Raw genomic sequence first — 21,537 nt, forward strand, 5'->3', positions numbered from 1 at the left:
CTCCTGTTGTTGACTTAACAAATTGACACTCTTGTTTATGGCATCAGTAATCTCCCTAGGCTCTTGTCATGAGTTGCCAAGGCTATGGAAGCCTTTTGAGTTCACCGACTCTGATCTTATTTAGACAAGGTCATAGTCAAAGTGGAAGTTCTCTGCTCCCTTCAGAGAAAGGTACCTTCTTCTTTGAGGGCCCGTCCTTTCCGCTGGGATCTCACTGACAGATCTTTCATGGGCTTTTTAGCCAGATCCGAATGCCATAAGGGCTGATTCTGAGGCCAGAGCTGGCTGCTAATGCGCCTGGGAAAGGAGCAGAAGGTGGCCCAAGTGCCTGGGCCTCTGCACCTGCACGGGGGACCCAGAGGAATCTACTGGCTCCTGGCTTCGGATCGGCACACCTCCTGCCATTGCAGCCATTTGGGGAGTGAACCACCAGATGGAAGATCTCTCTCTCTCTCTCTGTCTCTTCCTCTCTCTCTCTCTGTAACTCTGCCTTTCAAACAAATAAATAAATCTTTTAAAAAAATAAAAAGAACAAAGGAAGAATGTGAAACTAGGAAATGAAAAAAGCAATCACAATGACAACAAGAGAATCCAAAATAAAAGTCTGTGTTCTTACCAACATTGATTGCCTTCTCTAAATTAATAAAAATTATTTAAACAAGCTGGCGCCACGGCTCACTAGGCTAATCCTCCACCTAGCGGCGCCAGCACACCGGGTTCCAGTCCCGGTCGGGGCGCCGGATTCTGTCCCGGTTGCCCCTCTTCCAGGCCAGCTCTCTGCTGTGGCCAGGAGTGCAGTGGAGGATGGCCCAAGTGCTTGGGCCCTGCACCCCATGGGAGACCAGGAGAAGCACCTGGCTCCTGCCTTCGGATCAGCACAGTGCGCCAGCTGGAGCGTGCCAGCCGTGGCGGCCATTGGAGGGTGAACCAACGGCAAAGGAAGACCTTTCTCTCTGCCTCTCTCTCTCTCACTATCCACTCTGCCTGTCAAAAAAAATTATTTAAACATAAATTGTATTTTACAAATCCTAGAAACTGTTCAAGTAACTAAAGGTAATGTTCCAATGCCATTTTGACTGTTTGTTTGCTGTAAATGCCATTACAGGCAAATTAATACACATTTGACCAAATATTTCCCAAACAGTCCAGGAACACATTAGTGTTTTCCATTCAGTATCTTAAGCACAAAAATAGGCTATGTTTACAGTAGTTAAGGCCATCACATTTTAAACAAAAGCAATGTTTAAAAAATGAAAAACAGCATGCTACTCATACCTTACTTGTAAGTGCAAGAGTAAAAAAACAAACACTGTGCAAAATGCTTCTGCCCTGTGTGCTACAAACACACACTGGGCTGCAGCCTCTGCTGTTGTGATACACATAGTCTAATCCTTTACCCTGTGTAAGTCAAGGCAGCCCAGTTCATTCCACCTGGAGGTCTTTTCAGTGCATAGAACTTTTTTTTCAAGAGTTGGGGGGGGGGGGGTTGGGAGGGAAGGAACAAGGGAAAAAAAGAAAAAAAGAGACAATGACCTATTGTCAATTTGTACAGTAGTTATTTTTTTTTACAGGCAGAGTGGATAGTGAGAGAGAGAGAGGCAGAGAGAAAGGTCTTCTTTTGCCATTGGTTCACCCTCCAATGGCTGCCACAGCCGGCGTGCTGCGGCTGGCGCACTGCGCTGATCCGATGGCAGGAGCCAGGTGCTTCTCCTGGTCTCCCATGGGGTGCAGGGCCCAAGCACTTGGGCCATCCTCCACTGCACTCCTGGCCACAGCAGAGAGCTGGCCTGGAAGAGGGGCAACCGGGACAGAATCCGGCGCCCCGACCGGGACTAGAACCCAGTGTGCTGGCGCCGCTAGGTGGAGGATTAGCCTATTGAGCCGCAGCACCGGCCTGTACAGTAGTTATTCTAAAACTACTCAACCCAGTAAATGTGTACACCTGCACTCTCTGAGCTGGCATGGGTTTTACGCAATTAGAAGTTTGTTATAAATGCACAGTACACATGCAAATCTTGAAGCCATTTGTAAACATTTATGTTTTCTTTGTTATGAAATGAAGTTATCAATTTCCAACCTAAGTTTTTATTCACCTTAACAGCTTCAACTTAAAGGAAGTGGGATAGTCAATTTAAATTATATAAAATAAAAATAAGAACAGTGCATTTACATTCTTCATAACACCATTTTTTTTCCAAGTGGTGCTATTTTTCTGAGGAAACTAAATAATTTTAAACTTGCTTATTAAAGTTACACAATGCAAACAAAGACAAAAATACAGTGAAACTCAAGCATTTCTGTAGCATTAATATTTACTTTTCAAGCCTCAACTAAGAGCATTAGCACAACCATCAAGTTCTATCACACCCCCAGTCCATATAATCAATTACAGTATATAAGAACAGTAATTCTGGGGCCAGTGCCGTGGCTCACTTGGCTAATCCTCCGCCTGTGGTGCCGGCATCCCATATGGTTGCCGGGTTCTAGTCCCGGTTGCTCCTCTTCCAGTCCAGCTCTCTGCTGTGGACCGGGAGTGCAGTGGAGGATGGCCCAAGTGCTTGGGCCCTGCACCCGCATGGGAGACCAGGAGGAAGTACCTGGCTCCTGGCTTTGGATCGGCTCAGCGCCGGCCGTAGCGGCTATTTGAGGGGTGAACCAATGGAAGGAAGACCTTTCTCTCTGTCTCTCTCTCTCTCTCTCTCTCTCTCACTGTCTATAACTCTGTCAAATAATAACAAAAAAAGAACAGTAATTCTTAAACACTCAGTTCATCACTGCTGAAGCTGCGATAACCTCATCATCTCCATCAAACCTTCACAAAGACAGTGTGTCTCAGTTTTCCCAGTGTACTTTCAGAATTTCTTTCACAGGGAACTGTCAGAAAATCAGAAGTTGCCACAGAAAGTTTAAAGTTAACTGCTTGTTTAAAAAAAGGGCCAGCGCTGTGGCATCATGATAAAGCCACTGCCTGGGGTGCCGGCATCTCATATGGGTGCTGGTTCGGGTCCCAGCTGCTCCACTTCCGATCTGGCTCTCTGCTATGATCTGGGAAAGCAGTGGAAGATGGCCCAAGTGCTTGGGCCTCTGCACCCACGTGGGAGACCTGGAAGAAGCTCCTGGCTCCTGGCTTTGGATCAGCCCAGCTCTAGCCATTGTGGCCATTTGGGGAGTGAATGAGCAAATGGAAGACCTTGTTCTCTGTCTCTTCCTCTCTCTGTCTGTAACTCTACCTTTCAAATAAATTTTTAAAAAATCTTAAAATAAAATAGATAATCCAAGGGCTGGTGTTGTGGTGCAGTGGGTAAAGCCACCGCCTGCAACACCAGCATCCCATATGGGCACTGGTTCTATTACCGGCTGCATCATCTTCAATCCAATGTCCATGACTGTAGGCAAACTCAGTGCTTTTTTTTTTCAAAGATTTTATTAATTTATTTGAGAGAGAGAGTTATAGACAGAGAGAGGGAGTAACAGAGTGAAAGGTCTTCCATCTGCTGGTTAACTCCCCAAATGACCACAACGACTGGAGCTGGGCTGATCCAAAGCCAGGAGCCAGGAGTTTCTTCCAGGTCTCCCACATGGGTGCAGGGCCCAAGCGCTTGGGCCATCTTCTACTGCTTTCCCAGGCCACAGCAGAGAGCTGGATCAGAGGAGTAGCAGCCAGGACTTGAACTGGCATCCATATTGGATGCTGGCATTGCAGGCGGAGGATTAACCTACTACTCCCAGCCCCAGCGCTTTGCTTTTAATGGACGAAGAGTTCATCATCTCACAGGGGAACTTGTGAATGTGTCTAGACAGGTCTCTCAACTGCACAAATCTATGCTCACAACACTTACAGGCGTGCACCGTGGTGTGGCGGCTCAGGTGTCCAAGTGCTGGAAGCTCTTGCATATGTAGGGCTTCTCCCCACACTGAGTCCTCTTGTGGCATTTGAGGGTGTACATGCAGGAGAAAGTCTTCCCACATGGCGAGCACATGTGTATATTGGCATCAGTGGCAGGCTTGCTGCGGATATCTTAGTCCTGCTCATGGAAGTGGGTGCTCAGGTGGATCAACAGGATGTGGGGACTGGGAAAGACTTTGTAACAAAGAGAGCCCAAGAAGATCTGGCCCCCGGAGCTCAGGATGTTTGAGACATAGGGGAGCATACTGCTTTCCATACCCCCTTCCACCTGTACTCGCTAGTTCTCTGGGGTCATTATTTCATGGTCGCTGGCTTTGTCCTCCCGATCCAGCTTCCGCAGGACCGAGTCTTTCCTCAGGGGAGCCAGATGGGTCGGCTCATACTGTACCCTGTTATTAGTGCTCACACTTTCTTTCATAGTGCTATGTTCCATGTCATAATCGTTAGTGCCAACATCACTCTCATCACAGGAAGCTTCTTTCTCTGCCTTCACCTGCACCAGGTTGCTTCTCAGTGCGTCCTGTGAAGGGAAATAGGAACTGTTCAGATTTTCAACTCCTGAAAGGTTGGACTTGACAGACAGGCCCAGCATACAGTCAACATCTGTCGAATCCCTCACGGAGGTGACAGATCTCTGGGACAAGTCTCTGACGAGCTGCAGGGCTGGCTTCTGTTTTTCCAGCTGCTATGGTATGTGGCTATGCCTCTCCGCCAGCCTGGGGGATGTCTGCTGAGTCTGAGGGCAATCGCATCTGCGTGTTTCCAGGCTCGGCTGCCAAGTTCCTTTTGCCGGGCAGGATGTTCAATTTTTCATCTTCCCCTTTCTCTTCATCACTGGGCACATTGCTTGCCGAATGGCTGCTGCCATCAGAGGGAGTCTCCACTTTGCCAAACCAACTTGAAGCATTTTCCTCCTTTTCGGTGCTGTCTGCCTCCGTGGTGTCTTTCTCTTTCAGCTGCTTTTTGCAGACTTTGACAATGTCATCCACGTGGAGGTAACTGGCAGCTGCAAGCACATCTTCAGTGGGCAAGTCTTTGAACAGAAGTTAACAGCCCTGTAATCCACTGTTAAAGAACAGGGTTTTTTTCCCCCATATTATTTGTTGAACTCTTTACTTAGTATAGAGTTAATCTTATATGTGTAAAGTTAGTTCGAAGTGGGTCTTAGTAAAAAATAAGAATGGGAATAGGAGAGGGGGGAGGAAGAAGGGTGAGAATGTGGGTGGGAGGTGGGTAGGGTGGGAAGAATCACTGTGCTCCTAAATTTGTATATATGAAATGCATGAAGTCTGTATACCTTAAGTAAAAGGTTTCTGGGGAAAAATAAATAAAAATTAAAACAAGAAAGTGGGGGCTGTAACAGTGTTGCTGTTCAGAGGAACAGTGCATCTTTTGTCCAGCTGGTCCTTGTAAACGTGGTAGAAATACATGCTGCATGAACAGCTGGGCGTGCTTGGAACTGGGCATCTCCCACCAGAATAGTGCTGTCACAAAGAAAACCCTGGTGCCTCTTGCTGGCTCAGACACTGCAGCCAATGTCTACTGTGGTCTGGAAACTGCATACTGTCTTCATAACCATTTGTCAAAGCTGATCCTGTGGTTGTGCACGCCACCAGCATACCCTGGCCTCCTGGGTCCTTCCAGTGCTTGCTGATGCCGCCGTGGCTGTGATTCACGTGGCGGTGGAGTTTCCACGTCTTCCACAGTCTAGATGGCATGTTGGCTGCTGAGAGGAAAGAGCATTAACTATATACATTTGACTACATAAATATTGGGGGCATTTTGGGTTTTTTAAAATAAGATTTATTTATTATTTATTTGAAATGCAGAGTTACAGAGAGGCACAAGCAGAGAGAGAGAGAGAGAGAGAGAGAGAGAGAGAGAGGTCTTTCATCCCCTGGTTCACTACCCAAATGGCCGCAATGGCTAGAGCTGGGTAGATCCAAAGCCAGGAACCATAGCTTCTTCTGAGTCTCTTCTGGGACTTCTGGGACTTGGGCCATCCTCTACTTCCTTCCCATAGCATAACAGAGAGCTGGGAAAAAAGTGAAGCAGCTGGAAGTTGAACTGGAACTCATATGGGATGCCTGCGCTGCAGGCCAGGGCTTTAACCCGCTGTGCTACAGTGCCAGACCCTATTGGGGACATTTTGAACAGTCTTTTTGTTGGAACCCTCTTTTCCATCATTCCCATAATCCATGTTGATATGCAATAATATAGCTGTCCACGCACATAACCAAATATTCCTATGCGTGGTTGCTTATATTTTTTTTCCAAAAATGGGGTCATATCATACAGACTTTCATATATGTTACATTCAATAATATCTCATTGGAAAGCTTTCAAGTCATCTTGGCAGTGCTCTAATTCTTTCCTTTAATGCTTGCATAATATTCCCCAGGGATAATGCACTGTAATGTATTCAACCATTCCCATTATTGAGTACTTGCTTTGTTACCAATGTTTTTGCCACAAAGAATCAAGATACAATAATATCCTTGTTCAGATGCTCTGGAGAGATAGTATTGCACTACATAACACTGCTATACCTGGTGGCTCTGCTAGGAAGGTTAAACAGACTCTTCAAAAAAAATAAAAAAAGTCCTCCTCCAGTTCAAATCCCTGCTGCTCCACTTCCGATCCAGCTCTCTGCTGTGGCCTGGGAAAGCAGTAGAGGATGGCCCAAGTGCTTGGGCCCCTGCACCCGCATGGGAGACTTGGAAGAAGCTCCTGGCTCCTACCTTCGAATCAGCACAGCTCCAGCCTTTGCGGCCAGTTGGGAAGTGAACCAGCGGATGGAAGACCTCTCTCTCTTTCTCTGCCTCTCCTTCTCTCTCTGTGTAACTCTGACTTGAAAATAAATAAATAAATCTTTTTTTTAAGAAAAGCCCTGCTTTGTACTGTTTTCTGAGTTCATGGTGTAAATACTCTTGCCATGGCTTATTCGAGCTACCAGGGTGAAATCACTGAATGCAGAGCTGAGCAGAGATGCTCCAGCCTGTAGGAGTCAGCAGCAGAACAACAATTTGAGGGCTTGGAAGACATGTGCTATTTTGTTCTTGGTCTTTATTTGTTAATTTATTCTGGTGGTGGAAAGAGGAACAGCATTTTGCTGGCAAGTCTGCACTGCACGACTTCACACAGCACTGTTCACATCTATGTGAAGGTCACTACTTCCTGTTTCCTCTCAAATGATACCAGTTTACCTCCTTGAAAGGCTAACCTAAGTGTCAGGGAAGAAATTCTCAAATGTTAGCATGCATCAGAATCGCAATGTGATGCTTGTTAAAACCCAGATTGCTGAACCTTCTCTTCAGCGCCCTTGATTTTGAAGGCCTGGGTTGGGGCCCAATATTTTGCATTTCTAGGAAGTTCCCAAGTCATGGTTATGTGTTTGACCTATAGATCATCCCTCAAGAACCACTGGTATAGTGTAAACTAGATGTTTTATCTGTGCGCAGGAAATACATGGCTAGAACATTTGATAAGACAGCTTACTAGCTTAGGGAAGGGGAGCTCAAGGTACGGTGGCATCCCAAACTCAGATGCCTATCAAGGCCTGGTAGGTAACACAAGTATGAATGGTGGCTAGCTCTGATTTAAAACATGTTATATTTGGTATTAATTACTATGTTTTGGAGTTTAGGAGCACCCCCTCACCAACTTCATCCAGGTTCTAAACTTAAAGGAAGGGACAAAAGCCTTGGAGGAGTGGGAATTAAGCAATGAGGCTGGAGAGAGGGGATTAAGACAAGAAGGGTGTCTGCAGCTCAGGACCACAAGGAAAGAGATGTCAAAAGGGGGAAAGGAAGGACCTATAAATCCCTTCCCTTGTAATACTTATCCAATCCCTCAGGATCCTCAAATTCCAAGGCATTTGGGAGAGCCTGCTGGGTTTTAAGGGCACGTAGGTAGGAGAAAGTTGGGTTGGCCCACGTCCAGCGCTTACTTCATCAACATAATATGGAATGGCCTATTTGGCAGGGAAGACCCAGATTCCAGAGAATGCAGTACCGTGAGTTCTGCAATAGGTGGCAGTACATGCAAGTTCCCATCTCTCTTCCCCCCTCAAGACTGTGAGGCAGACCATTTTTCCGACTTCTTTTTCTCCATCTGTAAAATGAGAGCTTTGGGCTAGATTACATGCACAGGGAACCTCTATAAGATCTTCAGTGCTTTGGAATTAAGGTCTCAAGACATTCTATGGATGGCAGAAACTGGAAGGATGGACTCTCTGGTCCTCTATGCCAAGTGTGTGTGTGCGGCAGGAGGGGAGGAGTAGACAGGAGTGGCCTAGTACAGAGTTAAAATGGCTTGAGAAACTGGAAGTCTGACTTTTTTTCATTTTATCTGACTTTCGGAGGTTCCATCTTTTTCTCTCTAATATTTAATCATGCCAGAAATACAGATAAGCTAAATGGGGTGACAAACATTAATGAGGAATATTACAACATTATGAGGACAGAACTGGATCCAGAGTCAACCAGCTTGCATTTGAACCCTATCTTGGAGGTTGGCATTTGGTGCAGAGGTTAAGACAACGTCACTTGGGATGCCCTCACTCCATATCAGAGTGCCTGGCTTTGAATCTTGGCTTTGCTTCCAACACAGATTCCTGCTAATGCCCACCCTGGGAAGGTGCTCAAGTCCTTGGGCATCTGCCACCCACACGGGACACCAGAATAGAGTTCCAGGCTCCTGACTTCTGCCTGGCCCAGCCCTGACCATTGTGGCCATTTGAGGAGTGAAGCAAGAGATGGAAGATTCTCTCTCTCTCTCTCTCTCTCTCTCTCTCTCTCCATCTTGACCACTTTCCAGCCCTTTGACCTTACACTAGTTCCACCTCTTCCAGGCTTAGAGTCTTCAGTTGTAACATCTATTGGGTTAATACTAACCACTACACCAGGGTCTCTCAACCTCTTCATATTGATAGTTTTTTTTCCCATATAATTCATTACTGGAGTTGTTCTTTGTGTTGTAGAATCTTCAGTAGAATCCTTGGCCCTTATCCACTGATGTCAGTTGTAGCAACTTCCCCGACACCTACCCCCAGTTTGTGACAGCAAAAAATTTCTCCAGACATTAACAGATATCCCCCAGGGCAAAGAACACCCCTGGTTGAGAACCACTACCCTAGACCACAGAGTGAGGGACAGGAAAAAATATCAAAATTGCTTTGCTTTGTTGGACCCATATGTCTTTATTGTCTAAATATTCAGCATTTTATTAGATAAATGCAGAAGCAGATTGGTTTCTGAGTCAAACACACGAGGGCATGAGATGGCTGGATTATGCCTTCATTTGGAGATTTGAGAAGAGATGGCTGAAAATAGTGACCAACTATCCCAGTTTGCCAGGTATGAGGGGATTTCTCATGGTGTGAGATTTTAGTGCTAAAACTAGGAAAGTCCTAGGCAAGTCAAAATATCACTCTAATCAAAAAAAGGCATCAGGGGCCAGTGCTGCGGCATAGTGGGTAAAGCCACAGCCTGCAGTGCTGGCATCCCATATGGGCACCAGTTCAGGTCCTGGCTGCTCCATTTCTGATCCAGCTCTCTGCTATGGCCTGGGAAGGCAATGGAAGATGGCCCAAGTCCTTGGGCCCCTGCACCCACATGACAGATCCAGAAGAAGCTCCTGGCTCCTGGATTTGGATTAGCTCAGCTCCAGACATTGTGGCCAGTTGGAGAGTGAACCAGTGGATGGAAGACCTCCCCCCATCCCCAGCCGCCTCTGCATCTCTGTAGCTCTACCTTTCAAATAAATAAATCTTAAACAAAAAAAGGTATCACCAGTGTATATTGCTTGACAAGCATTATGTTGGACATTTTATACCTATTTTTAAATCCTGGCAATAAGACTGTGACAAAAGTAATACCCTGGGGCTGGCACTGTGGCATAGTGGGTAAAGCTGCTGCCTGCAGTGCTGGCATTCCATATGAGCGCCAGTTCGAGTTCTGGCTGCTCCACTTCTGATCCAGCTCTCTGCTATGGCCTGGGAAAGCAGTGGGAGATGGCCCAAGTCCTTGGGCCCCTACACCCATGTGGGAGACCTGGAAGAAGCTCCTGGCTCCTGACTTTGGCCTGGCCCATCCCAGTCATTGCAGCCATTTGGGGAGTGAACCAGTGGATGGAGGACCTCTCTCTTTCTCTCTGCCTCTGCTTCTCTGTAACTCTACTTTTCAAATAAATAAATACATACTTTAAAAAATACTGCCCTTATTTTCTTGGAGAAGCAACTAAGACTCAGTGCAGTAGGGTAGTCTGACCATAATCAGAGGCATCTGGGCAAGTCCACTCTAAGGAGATAGGATGGTTTCAGGTCTTCCAAAAACTCAGTGGGTTGGCCAAGACTTCCTTTCATCCCAACCTGAGATCTTCCTTTGCCTGTGTCCTTAGCCCAAGACATAGAGGAGGCCTCTCAGAATGCAGTCAGTGACTTGCTGGTGATAGTATGAATGCACAATTCTGAGCATATCATGCCCTAAACCTTCAACATGCAGTAAGGTGGAGTGGGCCTCCTTGAAGTGTCAGCAAAATTATCTACAAAGGTTAAGAGGTGGTCATAAGGCAAGGGGAAGCCCAAGAAAGATGCAGCTCTGCAAAACTGTCTTAATTCCTTCCCGTCCATTACCCCTTAAGTAAGAGGAAAATGGGTGGGAGAGGTGACTGGGATGTCTCAGAGCAAGAAAGAGACACAAATCCCCCATGATCTGAAGCTTACATTTTCTCAGCATACCAGCAGATTTCAGGAGTCTTCAACATCTCACCCCAGTCCTTACTCATCTCACCCCAGTCCTTACCAAAAAGGAATGTTTTGCCCCTAAAAAGCTTGGTCCAAATGCCTGGCATCATAAGCGAAGTTGCCTTTCCCATGATGAGGAACATTGTTTTGGGAAATCTGGGGTTTTCTCTGCCAACTAGGAAAAATGTACTATCTTTACTTCTGCTCTCCTCTTTGCATGCATTTTAGTGTCTTAAACAGCTATCCTTGCTCTAGCCTTAACAACTTGAAAACAAACTTGAATTTGCTCCTAGTGCCAACAGTGGAACCTGAGCTGTTCATTTCTTTCCCATGAGTATCTTTGATCAAAAGCCAGGATTTGTTAATGTTGTTGTTTGCCTAACAGGAACTACCCACTCTTGTTTACCTGTTCTCTAAGTCCAAGGCTGCTGGAGAACAATGCTCTTTGATGTCCTTCCTCCCACTCCTACTCCCTGGTATTGGGTCAGCTGGAGAGACAGAGAGACTTCAGAAGGGGTTGTAAGGAGGCACACTCACAGGGATCCATTCTTATGCTTCAACTGCTAATGCAAACTGTCCAAGACATGTGTATTGTTGGAGCTGGAAGGATCTTTAGAAGAGTAGTAGGTTTAGCTCTCAGCTGAGAAAAAAAGGAAAAGCAGTGATGGCCAGAAAGGGCAAAGGTCTAGCCCAGGATTGTTCAGAGTTGGGGATTGAGACTGGCACTAGAACCCATGGACTGCCAGAATCTAAATTGTTATGCAAGCGACTTATTATTTTCTGCTGCAGAGGAGGGGATTGAAAGTTCTAGCCAGGAGTCTGGCTACTTGATACCTCGAGCTGATCCTCTGCTCCTTGGAAAGATCAGTGTTCCCACTCAAGTGTCCAACCCAGTCAGACAGCCTTGGAGTGGGGAGGGAGGAGGCTGGAGACATCCTCAGAGGGATTGGTGACAGTTGTTTCCATGGGTCGTGCCACCAAGTGTGATCCTGGATGTAACTCACTTGCCTAGTTTGGCATAATTAAGTTTAAAAATTGACTTTTCAGGGTCAGCATTATGGTGCAGTAGGTTAAGCTGCGACCTGTGATACAGCATCCCATATTGGAACACCAGTTCAAGTCCTGGTTGCTCAGCTTCCAATCCAGCTCCCTGATGATGTTCCTGGGAAAGTAGCAAAAGATGGCACAGTGCTTGAGCCCCTGCCACCCACATGGGAGCCCTGGCCATTATGGCCATCTGGGCAGTGAACCAGTGGATGGAAGATCTCTCTCTCTCTCTCTCGCTGTCTCTCTCTTTCTGTAACTCTGACTTTCAAATAAATAAATAAATCTTTAAAAAGAAAGAAAGGAGCACTAAGCTGCTACCTGCAATGCCAGCATCCTATGTGGGAGTGCTAGTTGGAGTCCCAACTGCACTGCTTCCAATCCAGCTCCCTGCTAATATGACTGGGAAAGTAGTGGAATATGGCCTAAGTACTTGAGTCCCTGCCACTCTTGTGGGAGATAAGGATGGAATTCAGGGTTTCTGGCTTTGGCCTGGCCCAGCCCTGACTGTTGCCATCATTTGGAGAGTGCAACAGTGGATGGAAGATCTCTCTTTCTTTCTCTCTCTCTCTTTCTCTGTCATTCCACCTTTCAAATAAATGAAACAATTGTTTTATAAAAGATTCTTTTCCAAAAAGATAAAATCGTGATTCCCTCACAGATATAAAATGAACATAAAAAAAAACCTGACTTTTCTCCACTTAAGTTGTTTTTACTTCTATAAATCTTTCTTAAACTACTGCCACAAGCCAACAAGATTCAGCATGTGTTAAGACTAAGGGTTCAAGCAGCTTCTCTACTTTGTCTGTTTGTTTCCTGGACATATGGATTGTGATTTTAGGCACATACTGACAATATGTTGTCTTTTGTGAAATATTTTTGTTAGTTTACATGAAAGAATGAAATAGCAAGCAGGAACTTCAGAGATTCATCGATGAGGATTCAAGCCCCAGTTTGAACTTAGGGAATACCCCCAAACTGCAAACTGGTTGGAGGAATTGCTATAAAAGCCCCCTTCCTGGGTCTTCTTGCCGGACCAGCAGGAAGCCAATCACTGACACCAGAGTGGTGGAAGAGAATAGGAGTTTACTTCCAACTTGCAGAACAAGAAGTCAGTCAGCTATCACTCAGTTCCTGAACTCTTAGTGGGATTAAGCACAGTGCATTTTACAGATTAAAAATCAGTGCCTCTGGCTGGTCCACGGTGTGAGTAGCTTTCTTTTGATTGGTCAGTGATGGGGGCCAGTGCATTTCTTTTAGACTGGCAGAGGTGAGCTCAGGTCTACCTAGAGTTTTTAGGTAAATTAGGTGTTACTTTGTTCAATGCCAAAGTCACAAAATAGATGCTAGCATTGAGATGTTAACTATGAGGACAATCTGAGGCCTTGTGATTCAGGGTCTTGGCTTGCTTCTTCCTTATGTCACTACTTAAATTTGATGAGTTAATCTTTAGAGAGGAGCAGAAAGTTGAGGGAGAACTATTGGGGTCTGATAAAGTCTACATAAAAAGGCATTGTCATAGGGGCTCAGCTTCAAACTAGCTGGAGTAGCCTGGATGAGTTAATCTTTCTGAGCTGGATTTCTCTAATTGTAAAATAGTGTCATGATACCACTTCAGGGAGGATTATATGAGGTATTGTGGGAAAAGTGCTTGGCATTTATGTGTCTAGCACATGCACTGAATTTGTGCTCAGTGAATACAGCCTATTAGCAGCATTGTAATATTCTTGCGGTATTCCACCAAGAGCACTGAGACCTCTCTGTGTGCTGCTGCCACGGTCCTGGGAAGCAGTATACTATCCCTGTAAGCCTTGTCGCAGGTCTCCAACCCCTTCCCCTTCTGTTCTCCAAAATCTATGGTGCAACACCTGCCTTGTCCACGTTCCATATGAGCTGTTCCACTTCCAATCCAGCTGCCTGTAAATACACTGGGAAAGCAGCGGAAGATGGCCCAAGTGCTTGGGCTACTGCCACCCATGTGGAACTCAGATGAAGCTCTTGGTTCCTTGGCCCAGCCCTAGCTGATGCCGTCATTTGGGGAGTGAACCAGCAGATGAAAGATTCTCTCTCTCTCTCTCTCTCTGTAACTTTGCCTTTCAAATAAACAAATAAATCTTTTTAAAAAAGCAAAAACTATTACCCTTGCTTCCTGCTAGCCTGGGAACTTTGCTAATGTCACAAATCTATCTTTACCTCTGCCTTTTCGCATTGTTTTCTAACTATTTGTTTAAACATCACAGTGTCTATTTAACTAGATTTTAAGTCAGATCAGACTGTCTTAATACTTTCTGATCCCCCAAGAACCACATTATACCTAGGGCATACTAGGTGTTCAAGGAGTATTTGAATAAATTAACAAATGAGGATACCCCCAAATGCTAAAGAATTTGCACTCAGGTTCTTTCTGATTGTAAAAGGGTGTGTGTGTGTGTGTGTGTGTGTGTACATCACCATCTGCTTGTCCAAGACTGCAAACTTGGGAGTCCCAGATGTTTCAGATAAGAGGCTTGGTTCCTAAGTTTTTTGTTTTTGTTTTTGTTTTTTTTGACAGGCAGAATTAGACAGTGAGAGAGAGAGAGAGAGAGACAGAGAGAAAAGTCTTCTTTTTTCCGTTGGTTCACCCCCAAAATGGCTGCCACGGCCGGCGCGCTGCGGCTGGCGCACTGCACTGATCCGAAGCCAGGAGCCAGGAGCCAGGTGCTTCTCCTGGTCTCCCATGCAGGTGCAGGGCCCAAGCACTTGGGCCATCCTCCACTGCCTTCCTGGGCCACAGCAGAGAGCTGGACTGGAAGAGAAGCAACCGGGACACAACTGGCGCCCCAACTGGGACTAGAACCCCGGGGGTGCTGGCGCCGCAGGTGGAGGATTAGCCAAGTGAGCCGTGGTAACTGGCCCAGTTATTTTAAGAAGTCTAACTCCCACGCCCAGGATTCATATAATTTGAATTTGTTTTTCATTCCTTTTGTGTTCACTCAGAGTTCCATCTTTATTCTAGCACTTAATGTTAACCATGATCAATGTTAGAGTAAAGTCAGTTCTGTATTTCAATTACCACTTCAGAATGGCTACTCCTGGAGGGGTTGGAGCTGGCTTTGAAATATGACAGGTGTGGATTTCTTATGGGAATATGTATCTCAATTTTTGTATCCAAGTTCCTTCCCTCACAGAGATACACATTCAAAACAGGGGCATAAATACAATGCACAAGTGGATGCAGGGTTTATTTAAAAGCAAGTCAAGACACATTCACACATGAATGTGGGCAACCCCACACAGAGAGATGCCCATCATGAGTGTACCAGAGTGTTGCCTATGAGGACAGGGTATGGGAGGAGGCCAGAGAAGGACCAACAAAAGCCAGAAGTAAAAAAGCAAATAAAAAAAGAGCAAAATGTGTAACAATTCATTTACTAGGTAGGGGATGGTACCTTACTTGAATACACAAATAGGGTGGACTTTGAGCAAGGTTTTTTGTGTGTGTGGCCTTCTGGAATTTTCATGGAACCTCCACATGGAACTTAACTTCCAAGTTGCCATAATGGCCTCTCTTCCTTCCAGGTTCCAAATCAGACACGGGTGCATCATGGAAAAGATGACATACTAGATTGACGGGTAAGCGGTGGAGTTACAATGCAGGGCTTGAAGCAGAAATTGTGAGAAAAATCTTCCTGCTCACCTATTCCTACCTAATCTTCCTGCTTATTTCACACATGTCAGATTGAAACTGTTCTGTCACTCATTTACTGGCTATATGACCTTCAACAAGTGACTTAACCTCTTAATACCAGTTTGCTATTTGCAAAATGATGAGATAATATCTCCCTTGTAGGGTTGTCACAATGATTAAATAAGATAATGCATGCAAAATGCCTAGCATAGTGCTAAGTAAATAGATATTCAACCAATTTTAGTTTATCATTTGACAAAAATAGCAACTATATTACAGGAAAAAATGTAGAAAAAAACCAAAAATTCCTAGTTGCACTATCTTAACATAATATCTGGCTTTGGTATCTTCAGGGTCCCTGTCCTATCTATCTCTATTGTCCCCTCAGTGGCTAGCTCAGTGTCTGGCACATAGTGTGTTCTATTCCAATTTCTTTGAAAGGCAATTTAAATCAATGGCAAACATATGGAGAGACAGTTTACCAAACGGTCCATGTCCACTGTCACATTGGTTGCCCAGAACAACTGTTTAAAGCTACTAGATTAAGTATTGTAATCCCTCCCATTTCAGTGAGGAAGAAGCTGAGACTTAACAGAGGTACAATTGATTCACGTGAGTCTACAAGGCAGTAAGTTAATGACAGAACAGGGCCTCTGGCCCAGGATTCTAAACTCCAAAGCCTGAGCTTTTGCCACTATCAGTCATTCCCTGGGCACAGTTGTCCCTGAAAAGCCTATTGCTATCACTGCTCTGAGGAGTGTAGTGTTCCCATAGAATCTGCTCAGCTTTGCCCTTTCTTTGCTCTTGGTGTGAGGTTAGATGGGCTAATAGGCCATTAGGTCAGGTACCTGTAGGAATGAGAAAAAGGGCAGGGTCCCTTTAAGAGTGGACAAAGTGCTTGCCTCCACTCAGAGGCTACCTGTAATAGCACTTAGCTTTTCACCGTTAGAATAGGTTAGTCTGAGTTTACCAATTCCCACCCCTCTGATGGATTTTTAGTTTTACCTGGAGGGCAGGCTAGACAGGATTACAAATTCCAGCTCTCTGGTGAGTTTTATCTTTGCCTCTGGTTATTATCCCAGCTCTCAGGTTGTTGCTCCAGGCTTGTTATTGTTATTCTGCAAGAACAACTCCCTAGTTGTCATTCTAACTCTCTGATTGGTTGTTAGCTGTTATTCTGTTCCTGCCCTGATTGGTTAAATTTAGACAGCCACTTTTTGCATAAAAGGAGTCAGTACCCATGGTTCAGGAGTCAGTACCCATGGTTCCTAGGGGCAAGTCCTCCCTTGGAGCCCCCTCCTAAGTGCTGCAGCAGAGGTTTTTCACTACAATAAATCTTGCTTTGTTCACTATGCCTATCCACATGGAAATTCTTCGATGTGAGACAAGGACTGTAACATTGGCCCCTGAGACTTGTGTTAGGGAGTAGGGATAAGCTGAGACAGGAAGGGCCTGGTGTCCATAGGGACAGAGGGAGAAAAGATGCACCCAGAGGACATTAAAACACTTCCAGTGGGGATGAAGGGAGGGTAATGCAGTTTAGGGAAGGTCAAACTGGTCCTGGGCCAACAATCACTGGAAGAAACTGTGCTCCCCCTGAAGTCCCTGTCTGGACAGTTAGGGAAGAGGTTGTAGGCCAATTCAAGTTATCTCCATCTCCTGCACCTGGGGCAGGCCTATGTTCCTGAGACAATCCTATTTCTGCTCTGCCCCAGTCTTTTTGTCAACTAGTTTGGTATTTCAACTCATACTCTGAACTAAAAGCCTTTTTAACTGTTCCCAGTGAGCTAAACTAAGGCTTAAAGTAAATTCACCCACCCATACATCAGCCCCAGAGTTGCAGGAAAAACATGAGTCCCAGTTGCTGTCCTGGGGTCAATGATGATTTATGAGACCAGACACAATGGTGAGAGTAGAATAAATGAAGTCTTATTTAAGTAAGAAAAAGAGTAGCTCCCAGTATGATTGGAGGAACTGGTAGAGAGACCATGCCGGCGCCGCGGCTCACTAGGCTAATCCTCCACCTTGCGGCACCGGCACACCGGGTTCTAGTCCCCGTCTGGGCGCCGGATTCTGTCCCGGTTGCCCCTCTTCCAGGCCAGCTCTCTGCTATGGCCCGGGAGTGCAGTGGAGGATGGCCCAAGTCCTTGGGCCCTGCACCCGTATGGGAGACCAGAAGAAGCACCTGGCTCCTGGCTTCGGACCAGCGCGATGCGCCGGCCGTAGCGTGCTGGCCGCGGCAGCCACTGGAGGGTGAACCAATGGCAAAAAGGAAGACCTTTCTCTCTGTCTCTCTCTCTCACTGTCCACTCTGCCTGTCAAAAAAAAAAAAAAGAAAAGAAAGAGAGACCAAGCCATTGAAGTCTTGCAGTCTAAGGGTAATTGTATGTCCTTAACACATTATCTCCAAGGAACAAAGGTGAACAAAGGTAGTGGTTACATATTAGTTACTGTGAAGGCCGGGGGCAGTATTAATGGAGCCCTTTCTAGCTTGTTTTTATGTAAACCTAGAGCTTCTGATGGAAACCAGAGATCTTGTCATGGTTAACAAGTATTTGTTCCAAGGGGCTTCCACCCTGTTGCTGGCAGGGAGCTGTGGGATGGCATTAGTCTGGCCTGCTTTTAGTCCCAAGCTCACTCACCAGTTTCCATTTGCATATTCCACTGTGGGAATTCTGCAGGAAAACTGGTGAGATGGGTCTGGGTTGGTGTCCTGGAGTTGAGGAAAATTTATGAGACCATATACAATGGTGAGAAGAGAAGTGAAGTTTTATTTGAGTAGGAAACAGAAAAGCTCCCAGCAAAGGGAGGTGCTGCTGAAGAGACAAATCTGCAGAGGTCTTGCAGCCTAGGGATATTTTTATATTTTTAACATGGCATCTGCAAAGAGCAAATGTAGTGGTTATACATTAGCTATTATGAAAGCAGGGACAGTTTTTAATGGAATTTCTTCTAACTTGTTTGTGTCAAAACCTAAATCTTATTGTCTGTTGCCAAATACTGCTACAACTGAACTTTCATCCTGTTTTGCTCAGTGTGTACGTGCTGGCAAGGAGCTATGGGATGGAGTTAGTTTGGCCTGCTTCTAGTCCCAGGCTCCCTCAGGAAGCTGCCCACACACTCTTGTAAGGCACTCCCCTAGCCTGCCTTGCTCACCAAGATCCAAGTGCATAGCTTTTTATCTAAGATTGATGAAATGTCCCTGGAGATGCTCATAGTGAAAACCAGGCTGGCAGAACTCCAGCAGGAGTCCCCAGATGTGGACCTAGCTCTATGGGAGTGTGGTTGGAAAAGCGCAGTGTGTTGAAGCAGGGGCGTGGGACTGGGATGGATATGCAAGGCCAGACACATCTGCTTCTGGCCTACAGGGAGTGCTTGCCTCCCTGGGCCTCAAATATCATCTGGGTTTAAAGAAAAGGATTCTCAGAATGCTCAAATTGGCCTTATCCCACCTCAGACCCAGAAACTTGTTCAGAGTTGGTTAAAGTCAGAGCTGGGATATGAATGCAAAGCCTGCAAAAATGGCTAGATGCTGCCTAGTACAGAACAGGAACTCATGTTCATCTCTGTTCTTCTTCCTAACTTAAAACAAAACAAAACAAAACATTTGTTTATTTGAATGGCAGGGTTGGGGGGGGGGGGTGGAGAGAGATCTTCTATTTGCTGGTTCATTCCTCAAATGGCCATAACAGCCAGGGCTGGGCCAGGTGGAAGCCAGGAGCCAACAGTTTCATCTGGGTCACCCACGTGGGTGGCAGTGGACCAAGCACTTGGGAAACCGATCTGCTTATCAATATTTCCCATATCAATAAGGGTGTGGGCTCTTGCCACGAATTCAGAGAGTTCTGAACATTGGCTCAAATAGACCAGGTAGCATGGTAAGATTTTTAAGCTTTTTATTCAGTGAGAGAAATGCATAGGAGAGTGAGGGCTCTATCTAAGGGAGAAAGGGAAGTCCGGAAATTAAGTTGGGGCCATACTGAGCAGAGAGTAGGCCAGGAGCCACATGCAGCGAGCATTTGGTTATGAGCAGCCACAAGCAGCTTAGCACAGGTAGGAAGTGAAGGGAAGACAGAGAGCCTGGGAGCCCGAAGGCCATGCACCCCAAAGGCGCAGGGCAACAAGGGGATCCAGCAGGGCAGTGAGGCAGAATGAGGGAAGAGCCCACCTTGCTCCAGGCCTTTTATCCACTTCCAAAGGGGTGCGGTTAATTAATCTGATAGGCAGCTGGGCCTACAGGTGTGGTCAGGTAGGGGAATGAGATTTCACAGGGGCGGTGAAGGCATGGCCTTCCAGCTAACAAATCTAATCAATTTTATTCTATCTCTCTAATCATTTGGGCCATCTTCCGCTGCTTTCCCAGTGCATTAGCAGGGAGCTGGATCAGAAGTGGAACAGCTCATATGGGGTGTGGACAAGGCAGGTGGAGGATTAACCCGCTGTACCATGGTGCCAACCCCCTCCTTCTGATTTTGTGACCAGGGTTCTCTTTATGGTGACCAATTTGCCCTGGTTTGCCGAGGATCTTCCCGGGTTTAGCACTACAAGTTCTGAATCCCAGGGAATCCCTCTGAGTCCTGGGCAAAGCGGAGCAGATTGCTGCCCTAGTTGTCTTAATCGCCCCCATTGTTTTCCTTGCCCCAACCAGATTTACTTTGGGAACTTCAAACTTGCAGACAGTGTTGGATTTATTTCTTGAGAAAACAGAATCTGAAATTTGTTTTCTGTTTCTTTGTTTTTCACCTGAGACTGACATGTTTTACCAGCATTTTGTTTTTGAATTTATAAAAATCACCTTGTGAATTTTAAAAGCTTTGACAGGCATTATCTGGTTTAATCTTCCCTCCAGCCCTGAGAAAGATGACCATCAGCCTATCTTTCAGATAAGATATCTGGACTCAGACAAATTGGCTTGCTTCCTGAAGGTCATATAGTATGTCCATAGTGCAAGGTCAAAGGTGGTCAAGCAAACCCAGGGCATCTAACACTAGGCTCAGTGTGTTTCCTGTGATACTCCCCAGTGTCTCAAAATTTCTAGAATCTGTAACTGTATTCTTTCCCATCTTTGGGACTTCTTCCTTAGGACCAAGGCCAGAATTGTCTAGTATCATCAAACAGAGTGTTGCCTGCCCATAGGGAGTCTTTGTGTATGGTAACAGGGGGAGGAATTTGGGGAGGGCTGAAGTCCTGGTGATTCTGGGAATTTGTTTGCAGAGTGTCTCGATCTGCAAGTCTCCTGGAGCCTTGAGATATCTCTCTGTCTACTGGCAATCCCCTAACCCTGACCACCACCAACTCTAGCTCATTTCTCAGGTTCTGGTTAGAGTTCTGGCCTCTTTCTAGGCTAAGCCTTTACTACTTTGTGCTAAGAGATTGTCCTGAGGATATCAGACAATGTCTACTTTGTGTAGGAACATCCCAGTAGCCTCTTGGAGATGTGTCACCAACACGTGTACCAGGGGATGTGAGTGCACTGGGGCAGGATTAAATAATGCCAGACTCTTGTAGCTCTCTAGAACATGGCACCCACAATGCATTTTCCACTGGTGGTTTTTGGGCTTGAGGGTTGGGAAAGAATATCTGGGAGGGTGTACAGGACACAAGGTTGGCTGTCAAGAGAACAGGGATGGACCCTAGCTCTGCCCCCAACTTGTGACATGTCTTTGGGCAAAGGCCCTGCATCTTTCTTGGGCTCAGTTTTCTCCTCTGTATGGTACAAGGACTGTTCCACATGATCCCCAAAGTTTCGATCAGAATCAAAATCCTATCATCATTCTCATCTCTGATTTAATCATTCTGTGACTCTGTCCCTTCAGAAATGAATATGCTTATTAGGTGTACTGATAATAACTATCATTTATTGGACACTGGACATTCAACAATCTAACCCCAGATGATCTGGATTGAAATCCAATTTGGCCACACACAAGTATGTGATCTTGAGTAAATTATTCAATTTCTCTGTGCTCAATTTCCCTTATTTGAAACATGCAAATAGGACATTAGATATTATGATGTGGACTACAATTCATCCCTCATAACATCCCTATGAGCTAGGGACTATAATTAAAATCATTTTACAAATGAAGAAATGAGCTCCAAAGTAGCTAGATCACTTTCATAGAAACACACAGCTAGTAAATGTTGGTGGTGGGTTTCAAACCCACAGGGTCT

At 45.7% G+C, this 21,537-nt stretch overlaps 1 pseudogene; it reads right to left on the bottom strand.

Annotated features, from left to right (window-relative positions):
* Positions 1 to 3,711: 3,711 nt before the first annotated feature.
* On the bottom strand, positions 3,712 to 5,625 carry LOC100359167 (zinc finger and BTB domain-containing protein 18-like; annotated as a pseudogene).
* Between the last annotated feature and the right edge of the window lie 15,912 nt (positions 5,626 to 21,537).

Source organism: Oryctolagus cuniculus, chromosome X, assembly GCF_964237555.1.
Source record: "Oryctolagus cuniculus chromosome X, mOryCun1.1, whole genome shotgun sequence".
Lineage (NCBI taxonomy): Eukaryota > Metazoa > Chordata > Mammalia > Lagomorpha > Leporidae > Oryctolagus > Oryctolagus cuniculus.